This window comes from Artemia franciscana, chromosome 9 (assembly GCF_032884065.1).
Source record: "Artemia franciscana chromosome 9, ASM3288406v1, whole genome shotgun sequence".
NCBI classification, from domain to species: domain Eukaryota; kingdom Metazoa; phylum Arthropoda; class Branchiopoda; order Anostraca; family Artemiidae; genus Artemia; species Artemia franciscana.
The window spans coordinates 13,955,180-13,968,987 of record NC_088871.1 but is presented as its reverse complement, the minus strand read 5'-3'; positions in this window follow the sequence as shown (position 1 = coordinate 13,968,987).

The window sequence follows — 13,808 nt, the reverse complement described above, 5'->3', positions numbered from 1 at the left end:
ATTTTTTCAACAATTTTTAATCGTGGCGCAGCCAGTATTTTTAAATTTACTTTTGTAGCTTCTAAAGTTGACATGAAAAATGAAACTTAATATCATTCCCAAACACTGATGTATACTACTAAATCTATCTATACTACTAAATGTAAGTATATCTATACTACTAAATGTATACTACACTGATAATCCACAGCCGTTTTTTCAGTAAAATACAAATTATGTTCTGGTCTTGAGAAGCTGTAGGGGTTGTCAAAGACATTATTTTCAGACCTTTCAACTAATTGAACAAAATGGATATCTCAAAATTTTGAGTAAATATGCTTTGTGAATGGGCGTGAGGGGCGGGGAAGCTTGTTACCCTTCAATCACTTTTGACTAATAAAAAAGGCACTAGCCCTCTTATCGAATGAGCCTTTTTCGAAGTTTAATACGACAGCGAATGGCCATCTCAAAATATCTATCAAATGCATTACGGAAAAATACTAGTGGGGTGGGGATTATCATCCCTCCGATCACTCTGAATCTTAAAAAGGGCACCAAAACCCCTGATTGGCAATCCAATGAGCCCTCTCCGAAGTTTACACAATCACCCTTTCCGTATATTCCTTATATACCCCAGGGGATAACTTACCTTACTCTGAGGGATGTGGAGGGTTGTCATCCTCAAAGACATAATTTCCGGTCCTATGAATTACGTTGAACAAAACGGCTAGCCCAAACTTTTGATTGGATGTGTTTGGGGAAAAGGGGGCGAGGGAGGGGGCTAGTTGCCCTCCAGTCACTTAGGACTATTAAAAAAGGCATATGTCCTTTCAATTTCCATTCGAATGAGCTGTGTTCGAAGTTTCTATGACAACAAATGACCATCTCAAAATTTATATCAAATGCATTTTTGTAAAATACGAGGCGTGGTGGGGGGGGGGGGGGGTACCCACCCCCGATTGCTCCGAGTCTTAAAAAGGCCACTTGAACTTCTTATTAGGAATAAAATGATCCCTGTCTAAAGTTTATGCGATTACCCTTTCTATATATGCCTTATATGCCCCCGGGGCATAGCGTACAACTCTTGCCCTGAGGGCTGTGGGGGGACGCGATCCTCAAAGACATAATTTCTGGACTTTTCAATTACTTTGAACAAAATGGCTATACAAATTTTTTTGTTGGATGTGTGTTGGGGAAATGGTGGGCGTGGTAGGGAGTTAGTTACCCTCCAATCACAATCGACTATTAAAAAGGGCACAATCCCTTCCAATATTTGATCAAATGATCCCTTTACAAAGTTTCTATGTCAACTTCCTCAATACACAGTGCCCTGGTCTAAAAAAACAAAAAAACATTGAGCCCACATCGGTCTTTACTTAGGCACTGCTATTGCGCTGCCTATGTTGTGGTTTGAAAATAAGTTATTATTATTATTATTATTATTGCATGCATCAATCATGAAATCTTTAATAAGAAACAATATGTGCTTGAATAATTTAAATAACTTGAAAAATAATAAAAGGAGAGGATAACTTTAAATAAATATTGAACCAAATTTTATTCACACATGTAGTTTTAAAGAATTTCTGCTCAAAATGCAGAAAACCCTAAACTTAATCATCTTGAGAATGTTGAGAAATCTGCTACATTCTACAATCTGCTACATCAGAAATTTAGCTGCAAAGAAGAGCTCGGCCCTTAATTGACTGTGGTCTAAAAAGTCAAACTTTGAAACGCCACTGAGATATTTTAGAAAACAATATCTGATGCATTTATATGCTCATTTTATGGATTTTAAGTGTTTGTTTGGGAGGGGGGAAGGTTAACGAAACTAACATTATCGTGTACTCGAAGGGAGGTCTTAGGTAGGCATCTGGTAGAAATTCATTTTCCGGTTGATATAGGGGGAGGAGTCTGAACGAAAAAAAACAGAAAAATACGGATTTATATAATTAATATAAGGGTTTGTGGAGAAAATTATGAGTGGTTAATCAGTTTTATAGAGTATGGATATGAAATTGTCCCATTTTTAGAATCAGAATATACGTATGTAGACCCAAACTATCCTAGGATGTGCTTCAATATTTATTTAATTGTCTTTATTTGATTGGCAAGGAAAAACATACAGATGGAATTAAGATACAAATACAAACAGATGAAAAAACGGATAAAAATAAAGATACAAAGTGACAATGATCTACTCGAATCTAACATTTAGATTGCAGAAAAACTTACACCGGAACCTTAGACCAGTTTTTTCCTTGTCATACAACCTTACGGAGGAGTCTATGTTGAAGTGTTTTTGCTGCGAATTTGTTGGTTAAATAAATTAATCGATTGATTGAAAAGAAAAAAACTTTTATTTCAAAGCTCCTTCTCGCAACCAACGTACGGACTGTGAAACAAATTGTCTTTTGACAAAGACATCTTGATATCCAAAAACGTTGTTAAAGATTTCAAGCCCTTGGCTATGAATTGCGAAATCAGTTGTTTTTCATGCGACGGGTGCATGTTTATTTGTCTTTTTTTTTTTTTTTTTTTTTTTTTTTGTCAGAAATAATCAGATCGTACCAAAGGTCGTAGAACTTTGTAGTAAATTCTGTTTTAAAAGAAATCCTAAATTTTAGCGTCTAGTTTATAAGCTGAAAGGGATCAGAGAGTAACTAGACCTCCTCTTATACAAATTATAAGACATGGATTAAGATTGTTTTCTAGCCCGAACAACATATTGCAAAGTTTTGAAGACAGCAATTTTCACATTTCAAGGATTTTTCTGAGAATTGATCAAAAGTCTAGCTTACAAGCTTCATGGCCACTAATCAAAGTCTTTATTTGATTTTCATAGATCATGTCACAACTGAAAAATAGCCTCAAAAATAGTTCTTACGACGAACACTCCCCTCTTTCGCCTTTGATGAATCTGTACGCGTCCAGGTAATAATACAAAACGCGAGAACCAAAACGTCAACACAAAACGTCAAAACTCTGATAACGTCTGGAAGATGTGCTATTGTGGAGGCTGTACTAGGACGTGCTTTTTATTGTTGCTACTCAAGGATTCTTCCTGCTAAATGAATGTTTTAGAAGTGAAGAAGTGACTCCATCAAATTAAACTTTAAACCAAAAACACAAGTGAATCTATTAATTTTTAATAATAGATACTAAAAGTTACTAAAAGTTAAGCTGTGTAGCTGACAATCACTGTCTACTTTTCTCCCAAGACAACGTGTTTAAGTATTAAAATCACGAAGTTCCTCCATACTGAATTATATAGAAACCTTGTAGAAAGTGAAGTAATGTCATGTACTTGTCAAAAAGTAAAGCTTTTTTATTATTTATCAATATGAAATATTTTAGAGCATACATATTGAAGGAACAGACAGGAAAAAATGGAAAAAGAAATAATAAGTCAATACTTTTAAAGATGTTGGTGCAAGCAGACAAAATTGGAGGTAGGAGGCTGAGTGATCGGTATAACATAATTTAAGCAACAGTCGTGTGGTACTGGCACTAATACCCGGAATCTCATTTTCCTACTATTTTCTTGAAATCTCATATTTTTGAAGGTTGTGCTCGGATGATTCTCGATAAATCCCCTCGTGAGGATAACCTCGATAGAAAAACCTAGAGCTATTCTGGTGTTATGAGAGGGCTTGTGGTCTTTCTTCTCTAATAAACACCTTTCGCTGCCACTTTCAATGGAAAGGAAACTCTGCCAGCGGGGCCTCATAGTGATGTTGAGTGAGATCTTTCATGAGTTTGTCCCACCAGAACTATGGCCGCAAAGGGTGCTGCAGGAGTTGCACCCTTCAAAGAGAATGTAGTATTGTAAGCGACATGGCATTGCGCTGGATTTTGAATATTAGGTTGTTCTTTCTTTTTTTCGTTTTTTCTTTTTTGATGGACTGTTTTGGTTATTACAACCCTTTCCTATACAGGATTTATTATAGGCCATACCTCATTGTAATACAATCTTTCCAGGCAGAAATATATGATGAGTTGGAAGTAATATGGCCCGAGATAGCAGAATATCAATTCTTGTTGATACAAGTCTCTTTTCAAGTACTAACTAAAATAAGAATCCAAAAAAAGAAGTATTTCAAAGAAAAATAAAGATCTTATTTATCTTAAAATCAGCAAAAATTAAAACATATTGTAATTCAAACTCAAAATGACCAGAGATTACTGTTAAAGAATAAACGGAACCCAAAACGAGCAGAATTTAAACAAATAATATAGTAAACAAATATGCAATAGGTACCAATACAAATGAAAGAATAAATCTTAAAACAATTAAAGCTTAAAGTAAATATACAGATCAAGCTTAGTATAAATAAAAAAAAATTACTAAAAAAGAATAATTGTAACCAAAACGAATAGAAATTAAATTAAGAAACATAGCAAGGAAACACACAGTAGGCACTAATGTAAATGAATTAATAAATCTTAAAATGAGTAAAATATTTGTAAACGAGTTATATTACAAATATTATCTTCTGTACTTATTACAACATTGAAAATAAAATGAAAATTACAGTGAAATCAAATACTGAATTAATGAACTTTCAGCAATTAATATCATTATATGTCAAATGTTCAGATTAATTTTATTAGTTCTTTCCAAGACTCCAATCGCCAAACACGCAGTAGGCTTTAGAGACTTTTATAGTAGCGAGAAGTAGCCAAACTCTTGTTTGTATTGAAAACTATTTGTGTCCTGAAGAGTCTTTGTATCTTGAATTTTGATCGGATTTTTGAAAAAATGAATTTTGATCGGATTTTTGAAAAAGTTTTGAAAAAATAGTGCAGGGGTGTTCGTTTACCTCTGATTACTTTTGACTCTGAAAAAGAGCACTCAAACTTACGATTTCCAGTCGAATGAGCCTCGTCCGAAGTTTTTACGACCGTCCCTCCCATACTAAGTGACTCTGAAAAAAAAGAAGTAAATAATAAAACATTGAAGCCTTATGGCCTTTACTATAGGCAACGCTATAGTGTTGGTTCTGATAGAAAATGATATAGTGATCAAGATGGCCCCGGTCCCGCATGGAGAGCCCATTCCGATACCAGGAACTTTTGACTGCCTGTTTTTCAGCTGGCTTAAGCGCTTCAAGTTGACTTAAGAAGTAATTGACAGTCTCTGACCTACCATGTAAGGGCACATTGCTTTTCTTGAGGCCGTAAAAATTTAAATCTAATTAAAATTTAATTAAACAATAAAAAAAATTGTTACATGAAACTTTACGGCGTTTCACAAACTCATTATACCATGGTTAGCACACATGATATTAAAGGATTAAGAATCTGTTTATTCGGGTAGAGAGGACGGGATATGAGCATGGAGTAGGGCTCATGATGAATGCCTTAAAATCTTGCTTAGGTTTGTAATGTGTGAGTATTGTAATTCTAATTGTACAGTTTATGACCAAAATATCCAGGATATAAGTTATTATGGCACATGCCTCTGTGGAATCGATTGACAGAGATAGTTGTGAATCAGGCTTTTTTTTTTACCTAGTGTTACAGGAGCAAATAGACAAGATCCCTGGAAGGAATGGAATATATTTATAGGGGACTGGAGAAGAAGCAAATAGGGACACATAGTGTCTTAGATCAGGCAAACTTAGAGTAGGGAAGGAAAACAGCCATATTTATATACAGCTACCAAGGACGTATCCAGGGGTTTGACCTCCCCCCCCCGAAAAAAATTCTGGATACGGCCTTGACGGCTGTTACTTTGTAGCCATCATAATCTAGTTATAATGAATAAGGTTTTAAAAGTCAACATGTTAATTCCATGATGATAAGACGGCTAACCTTGTTGATTATGTAATTTTAAATCAACGACTTGAGGATCGATACAGGACACTGGGCTATTAACAGTTCCGTTATTGATTCTAAAAGTAAAAACCACCACCTAACAGTCTCTAAAGCTAACTTAAACCTGAAATTTAGGGAGGGTGACAGCATTCTGAGTAGTTGTAACTTTGATGGACTGCAGAATGAGAACTTTAAAAGGAATTTTCCATTTTAAGTTGGATATGAAATTGAGGAGTCTAGAATTTGATAATGGAAAACATGAATAAAATAGTATTAAGAGAACAGTTTGCATAGTGGCAGGAAAATTTCTAGGTAGGGATATCAGAGAGGCAGCTAGATATATTTACGAAAAGTGTTTAAAAGCTTGATAGAAGAAAAAAGGGCTTTGTACAAGAAGTTTCTGAGTGACAGATCTTAAGAGAATAAGAGGAAAGGAAAGAAAGCAAAGAATGTATTATAGTGTAAATTAAGGAGATTTGATATTGTGGCCATGGATGATATTGCCGAAGATCTGAAAAAGGCAGCCAGATGGTATAATAGAAAAATATTTTCTTGTAATTTTGAGAAATTCCAGAGGAATTCCAGAATTCCAGAGGAAGCAGTTAGTCCTGACTACTTGCCGTTTTAATTAAGTACGAGCTCCCAATAGGTGATACAGAAAGTGTTATAGACAAAACGTTTTGAGATTGTATCAAAACTGATAAAGTTATTAGAAATAATGTAGAGAAGAACGACATTCTGCGTTAATCTGGAAATGAAAAATGGTTTTCTTTGAAAGGAAGAGGTAAAAACAGAAGATAATTTCTTAAACCACATTGGCCTGCCATAACATAAAGAAAGAAAACGATAGAAAATGGGTTTCTAAAGGTCAAATGAAAAAACTGAAGTATTTAAAGGACAAATCAAATACCTAACAAGTTGTTCGTTAGTATCCGTCGTTGACAGTTCAAATTTGTTTGGATTTTATGCAAATCGCAGATATTGGCGAATAACTCACTTTATTGTTTGTGAGGTATTTGATTTCAATTCTTTTAATTTTTGGTCTTTTATTGAATTTTATTTAATTTTTTGGCGGTTTTGTTTTTCATTGACTTTGTTGTACTTTCTGCGCTTGTTTTTTTCCTTGCTCATATTATTTTCCTCGCGCTGAAGAAGAGAGGCGGTTGCTCTTTCGAAATCTTCGCTTTCTGTGTTTTCTTCAGTATTTTCATTTGGCCTATAAAAACCCATTTTCAATCGTTTTCTTTCTTTAGGTAAAAACAGTTCAAAAAAGATTTTAAAATAATGAGACCCCAGGTGTCGATACGGGAGGAATAAACTTTGATTTTTTCGAAGTATGGCATTTGCAAGACTAGAAATAAAACTCAAATAGTTATGAATATTTTTAAAAAAGGGGGAAGCTCCTAGGGATTTATGGAAAAATAATTAAACCCTTTGTGGCGGTGATAGGAATTAATGCAGTAATTACAGGGACACGAGCTCGATTTTGGTAGGAATAAATTTCTTAGTACGATGATGCTTTTTGGTCCAAAAGATGCAGTAGATTTAGTTTCAATGAAAGAACAGGGTGATTTTAGGAATAGGGAATTTTGCTTTGAAGAACCTTTCACTCTTACATTAATAACTGAGAAGTGCTTGGACTGTCAGACCCTTTTAGTCGCAAGTTTTATAGATTGTGAACATGCATTTGATTCAGTTTATCTTAAAAGCTTTAGTAAATGTTTCGTCCTTGTATGGTATTAAATAAAAAAAAACTAATTTTTTTAGCTGAAAGTAAGGAGCGACATTAAAACTTAAAACGAACAGAAATTACTCCGTATATGAAATTATTTGTCCCCTCCACAATCCCTCGCTCTTTACGCTAAAACTTTTAATTGTTTTAAAAAGTAGAATTGTGGCAAAGAGTCAAACTTTAGCGTAAAGAGCGAGGGATTGCGGAGGGGACAAATCATTTCATATACGGAGTAATTTCTGTTCGTTTTAAGTTTTAATGTCGCTCCTTACTTTCAGCTAAAAAAATAAGTTTTTTTTTATTTAATTTCTGAACGTTTTTGAATTAATGCATGTTTGATTTTGACTCTCCGCACATAAATTATTAAAATGAAATTTGTATATTAATTCTTTTTTTGGCTAAATGGCTTTCTCTTAGATTTGATCAGACTATTTTGAGAAATAAGGGGTGGAGAAGGAGGCCTAGTTGCCCTCCAATTTTTCGGTTACTTAAAAAGGTAACTATAACTTTTAATTTTTAACGAGCGTTTTTATTAGTAAAAAATATATGTAACTTGAGAATCAACTTACGTAACAAAATTTCATAACCTTATATTTTTATTATGTATACGAGGGTTTGTACCCTCGTTAATACCTCGCTCTTTACACTAAATCGTAAGTTTTGTCCCAATTCTTTAAGAATGACCCCTGAATCAGAAAGGCCGTAGAATAAATAGTTGAATTACTAAAAATACTTTAGCATAAAGAGCAAGGTATTTATCTCCTCCTAAATACCTCGCTCTTTATGCTAAAGTATTTTTAGAATCCCTCATATGCTTGATAATCTCTGTTAGTTTTAAGTTTCAATGCTACTTCTTCCTTTCATTTGAAAAAAAAAACGTTTTCATGTTTATTTTTCATTGTTTTCTTATAATAATGCTAGAGAATCCTGCGCCTTTGTCATTGAATTTTTCTTCCCCATGACAGATTCCTCCAAGGAAAGATCCTCCAACATAGCCCCCTCTCATCAGCCCCACCCCTAAACAAAATAAAATCCCCCTGAAAACGTCTGTACACTTCCCAATAACCATTACTATATGTAAACACTGGTCAAAGTTTGTAACTTGCAGCCCCTCCCCCAGGGATTGTGGGGGAGTAAGTCATCCCCAAAGACATAGTTATTATGGTTTTCGACTATGCTGAACAAAATGGCTATCTCAAAATTTTGATCCGTTGATTTTGGGAAAAAAATGAGCGTGGGAGGGGGCCTAGATGCCCTCCAATTTTTTTGGTCACTTAAAAAGGGCACTAGAACTTTTAATTTCCGTTAAAATGAGCCCTCTTGCGACATTCTAGGACCATTTGGTCGATACGATGACCCCTGGGGAAAAGAAAAAAAAAACAAAAAACAAACAAATAAACACGCAACCGTGATTTGTCTTCTGGCAAAAAATACAAAATTCCACATTTTTGTAGATAGGAGCTTGAAACTTCTACAGTAGGGTTCTCTGATACGCTGAATCTGATGGTGTCATTTTTGTTAAGATCCTACGACTTTTGGGGGGTGTTTCCCCCTATTTTCCTAAATAAGGCAAATTTTCTCAGGCTCGTAACTTTTGATGGGTAAGACTAAACTTGATGAAACTCATATATTTAAAATCAGCATTAAAATGCGATTCTTTTGATGTAGCTTTTGATATCAAAATTCAATTTTTTAGAGTTTTGGTTACTATTGAGCCGGGTCGCTCCTTACTACAGTTCGTTACCACGAACTGTTTAATTACCACGAACTGTTTGATTAATTGAAAAAATGAAAAATAAAACAAGTTTATTCGACGGAAAATAAGGAGTGAAAATAAGGAGTCAGTAGTCGTTCTTAAAAAATTGTGGCAAAGGCAAACTTTAGCTTAAAGAGCGAGGCATTAACGAGAGGGTAGCCCCCTCACATGTGGAATAAATCCTGTTCGTCTTAAGTTTTAGTGTTGCTCCTTATTTTCAGTTTAAAAAAACTTTTATTTCTGTTATTCTTTTATCTGATCTCTGATCGTTTTCAAATAATGTAGGGAAATCTGACTTCCCCCTCCATGAAAAACTCCCCCACAAAGAATTATCCATAGAAACTTCCTCCCACGTGAAATACTCACGGGAAATTCCCACCGGACAGTTCCATCCTAGCTGAAAATTCACCGCGAAAAATTTCCTGTGGACAAAGATTTTTCAGCTTGAAAAGTTCTCCTTAGCCTGCTTCCATTTGAAATAAAAAACTTGTTTTTATATAGTTTCACATCGTTTAGCAAATCATGCCGGAAATGTGCCACCCCGTGAAAAAATTTGCCGGGACTATCCGCCCTCCCCAATGGAATTTTTCCTGCAGAAAATTCGACATAGAGAATATCTCCTGAGGAATATTCCGACACGGAGAATTTCTCCCCTCCGAAAATCCCACTCCCACGGAAAAATCTCCCAGATAATTTAAGCCCCGCTAAAAAAAAATCCTGGGAGAATTCCCCCCAATATCTCGACCTGTAAAATCGAGTCGTCAGAGATGCAGTAATACAAATAAAACGAATTGTGTTTAGAAATTCTGACATATTCCCTCCAGCTAAAATTTCCCCTGGAAAGTCTACCCTCAAAACTTCCCTTCCCATGACAATTTCCCTCGTGAGAAATCCCCTGCACAGGAAATTCCCCTCTTTCCCCCCTTCCAAAAAATATCTGTTTATGCACCAATAACAAATACTGTCTGTAAATAATGGGCAAATTAAATAGCTTACAGCCATTTTCCGAGGGGCGGGAGGAGGTCATATCATCCCGTTTAGTTGCTCATCCTGTCAACAATACTAAAAAAGACGGTTATACCAAAATTTTGATCAGATAGCTTTGGGGGAAAAGGAGCGTTGGAGGGGGGCTAGATACTCCCCAATATTTTGGCCATTTAAAAAGGTTACTAGACCTTTTAATTTCCATTCGAATGAACCCCCTCTCCATCTTCCATGACTATTGGTTCGATGCGATCAACCCTAGGAAAAACAAAGAAAAAAACAAAAAAGTAAAATTCCGCATTTTTGCGTGTGGGAGCTTGAAACCTCTACAGAAAGGTTCTCTGATACGCTGAACCTGATGATGAGATTTCCATTCAGATTTCTTGTCGTTTTTTGAGCGTTCTCCTCTTTTTCAGAAATCACGAAAATTTTCTAAATATTGCAGCTTTTGATGGGTAACATTAAACTTAATGACTTTGATATATTGGAATCAGCAGAAAAGTAAATTTTTTGATTATCTATCAAAATTAAGTCAAAATTAAGTTTTTTAGAGTTCGGTTACCATTGTGCCGTTTCGCTCCGTACTTACAGTTCAATACACCGAACTGTTTGACATCAAATAAGTTCATTTAAATGATTAGCGTTATGTACGAGAAAATAGTATTTTTGTTTCGGGGGATGGGTACAAAAGAAGTTAATAAGGCATCAAAATGTTGTTTAGTACTTCACATTTTTGCGAGTCGGACAAAGATTTCGTGTGGTGGGTCAAACCCCTTAACTCCTTAAGCCCCTGAAAACGGCCTTGGAAGAGAACTTTGTAGTTTATGTGGTGTGGAATCACGAGTTAAGCAGATTTATGTCCTATCCCTAATTGACGGATTTTTTTTGTAGACTTCCTCCTTAGGAGGACACGAAGGTTGTAGCAGAGTACAAGTAACGTACATTATAAGTTACCCATACTCTTTGGGTTGCCAAAGGATATAGTGCCAAATGGGAAGGTAAAGCACTCCTAAACTTAGAACATGCAGATGATTTGAGTGTCAGGGATGACAATATTATCGAGAATTAATATAATTTTGAGTGATTTGAGAATCACAAGGGTTGCAAGAATGGGCAGTTATAGATTAGAAAGGCAAAGTTAAGGAAATTAGAGTTATGAAGTTATGAAGGTTGAAAGAATATGCAAGGATAGGTTGGAAAATTATAGTTATGAAGACCAAGTTGCATCTACTAAGTTTTAACCTCATAGGATGGGCTGAAGGGTGAAGCTTTGAATAGATTTGGAGGGAATCGGAGCTTTGGAAGCTATGTTAGCCTGAGACAGCTTTGTAATGAAATGAGTTGTTTGTAGGAGTAGTAGTACTAGTACTGAGACGTGCTTTTTGTCACTGTTCCTTAAGAAGTTTTCTGTTAAATAATATTTTAGAAGTTAAGAAGTGACTTTATCAAATTAAACTATGGATGCAAGTGAATCTATTAATTATTAACAATGAATACTCTCGATTAAAACTTAAACTAGCTGACAATAATCCTCAACTTTACTCCCAAGCCCAAGATAACATGTTTAAGCATCCGAATTACAAAGTTCCTCCTTATTAAGTTATGTAGAAACCTTGTTTAGAGCTTCGTACAAAGAGAAATTATGTCATCTACTTGTCAAAAAGCAGAACTAATTAATTATTTACCAATATGAAATGCTTTGAATAAAAATTTTTAAGGAAGAGACGGGAATAAATCAATATGACAAAGATATGTCGCTACTGTAAGATATAGGTTCAAGTAGACAACACTGGAGGATGGAGGGTCGGGGCACTGGGTGATCGAGGTAGCTTAATTTAAACGAAAAAAATTAAAGTTTAAATAGGGATAAGTCCTTTTATTAGACAGTGAAACAGATAAAAAAAAGTTCTGGATATTTCGGTCACATGTACAGTAACCGTTATCAGCAGATAAACTAAAGTATTATAATTAAAACAAAAAATAATAATGCTAAAAAAAATAACTTCCGTTTCAAAATAGTTTCCGATACATTGGCTGATAGGGTTCAACAACAGAATTCATTCCAAGTCTTGAGCTCTTAACGTTTCTCCTTAATATTGCCTTAATATATGTTTAATCTTTAATGAAGGTGGCACAATCTCCTTCTTCCAATTACAAAAGAAATGTTGCTAAATTTACAGTTATACACTTATTTGGTCTATCGTTCCCGTATATACGATCTATGTTTGTTCGAGGGGGAGTACAAAAAACTTTAAAAAACGCAGCAAAAATTTGTTTGTATACATTTTTTTTTACTTTTTTACCAGTCAGGCACAGAGAATTGGGGGTTAGGATTCAAACCTAGTACCACCACCGACCACCCGCCCTGGGTACGGCCTTGGCAACGGATGCTCTTGCTAAAAGTTAAGCTATTTAGCAGTGAATCACCTTCTGTTTCTGTTCTAACATATCGTGTTAACGTGTTTATGTTTTATGTTTCCTGTGTGATTTTCGGTAGGCCTGCTTCATTGTCTGCAGTAATACGGTTTGAATGTTTCAATGATGGCGACAATTTCACTACAATTTCATAGATTACATACAGTTATACCTATCAGATAAATAGAAATTTATTTTACATTTTTTTTTTTTTTTATGTTGAACTGCCCCATTTTTCAGCAAGTTTACTTTGTTCTCTTAGAAAAGTCTAAGGAATATTATTATTCTGGATTGGCGAATGGATAGATTTGAAACTAATGAAAAATTACATATACAGTCTATAAAATATAAAGTCTTTGAAAATATACAGAATATAAATGCTTTTTGGTGCTAGTCACACCTATAGGTTTGTCGCAAAATCGTGTGTTCGATAGAGAACATAAGCCTGAAGCTTTGTAATTACCAAGTTCCACCTTGTTAGATTATATTGAAACCTTGTGATACCTAAGTTCGATCCCATTACATTATTTAGAAAAGATGAAAAAGTAAAGTTATGCAAAGCGCTTTAAAATTAGAACGGCACTGGTATCTTATATATACTTATAGCCACCACATTCAATTTCTGTCGAGAAGTGAAGTTGGGTTAAGAACCGGTTTTTTAGGCGATGGGGTGAAATTCATTTATTGTTTGCGATCTGTGTTGATAGGAAATAGTGTCTGACCATGGATGTTAAAATGAAAATTTAGGATTTGCCAAGGACTGAAGAAGAGGCAATTAGAATTTTCCAGGATAAGGGGGGGTTGCCCAGAACGAAATATTGCGTCAATGGACGCATCATGGCTTTGTACTCTTTCAATAAAGACCCTTTTTGGAAGTGTACAACTAGGCTATGCATGAAACAAGTCAGTTTGCGTGTCAAAAAGTGGTTTGCTCACAGTAGAATACCATTTGTTACTGCAATTCTTTTCATTTATGTTTATTATTTTGTTGATAAAATATTATATTTTCATCATATTTTGTTTTATTTCATTAGCATTAACCAAATTTCACTTCTCGGCAGAACTTGAGTGTGCTATGAGAAAGAAGTACCATTAGAACTTATTAATTATGAAAAATGAAAT